The following is a 1,477-nucleotide window of genomic DNA, read 5'->3' as shown; positions in this document are numbered from 1 at the left end:
TCCTAGAAAAAATAACAAAAACATTTAAATTGACATAGCTTTAATATTGATTATAGTCTCTCTTTTCCTTGTCTTTCTATTCCACTTGAAGAGAATCAATGTCTCCAGTCACCCTGAATAAAATCCATGTAAGTAACAACATTATGCTTGTAACTTCCCGCCCTCCAGAACATACACTTGTCTGGTTGTTGTCCAAAGTCCTCCTGAAGGCATTCTGGAGCCAGCTTGACATATCAAGACCAAAATAAAGAATTCAGAGACCTCGAGAGCAATCAGTGTGAAGTTCAATGAATATGCGACATCAACAGCACTGCTGAAGATTTCAATGGGAACATCCAGGAGCCTGAACAAATAAAATCTGTGGCTTATAAAGGATTAACAGTCACATCTCCTGGGTAGTTAAAACACCAACTTTTATTGAAGGAGTCTTATGTGCAGCCTTGAATGTTTTTCTTTCCTACAAAATTTTCTTCAAGCCTCAAGTTGCTACTGAGAATAAATTTCTTGCACAGCAAGGACTCAGTATGTCACCGAACAGGTCACATGTGCCGTTCCTACTCCGACCACAGCAGCCTGACACAAGCTGCCTTGTCACAGATGTTGACGCTTTTTCAGGGCTGCAGACAGTTTTATGTAAGGAAAGATAATAAAGGGGTAAAGCTTTAAAAATATGTATTTCTTTTCATCAGTGGGATTTGTGTGAAAACCATATTTTAACCAGGGGTGAGTAGTTGTCATGGCATCTAGAAGTATAGTAAGTTCATTGCATCACTTACAGATTTTACATATTCCCTCAGGTATCAATTAGCATGTGCACAGTGAGCCAGATAGACTGGTCCCCCAGAGTAAGTTGTATTTAACTTACAAAGTTTTTCTTTATTTACTACAGAAGTTTGTAGACTGTAAACAATTTGACATTGTGTGCCAAAATCCTTAAGATGTCTATACCCTTGGACCAGTTCTTTTCTCCCTGCGAAGGACAGAATCATAAATTAGCCCAGGTTTAATTATGGATATATGGCTTACTGTGGTGGGGTTTGGAACTAATCTAAATGCTCAAAATAATAAAATTGTTAAACAAACTCTGGTACATCTACACTATGAAATACTATGCAACCATTAAAAATGTGTATTAGAATATTTAATTGTGTAGATAAATCCTCTATGGTACAGTATATTAATTAAAAAATTACACAGTAAAATACCATTTTGTAAATCTATTTTATATGTGCACAGAAGAAAGGCTTCTAGAATAATAAAATTAATATTTTATTTTTTATTAAATAGCAGGCACTATCAGTGTATTACCATATTTTGTTGTGTATAATGTGTACTTTTTTGCCCAAATTTTTGAAGGAAAAATAAGGTGTATTATACAAGGGTAGTACTAATTCCATGTCTATATAAATGTTTTAATTCTGTTTTTTAAAAATTTTATTTATTTATTTTTAGAGAGAAGGGAAGGGTGGGAGAGAGG

Source organism: Phyllostomus discolor, chromosome 10, assembly GCF_004126475.2.
Source record: "Phyllostomus discolor isolate MPI-MPIP mPhyDis1 chromosome 10, mPhyDis1.pri.v3, whole genome shotgun sequence".
Classification (NCBI taxonomy): Eukaryota; Metazoa; Chordata; class Mammalia; order Chiroptera; family Phyllostomidae; genus Phyllostomus; species Phyllostomus discolor.
Note: the sequence above shows the minus strand (reverse complement) of the source record.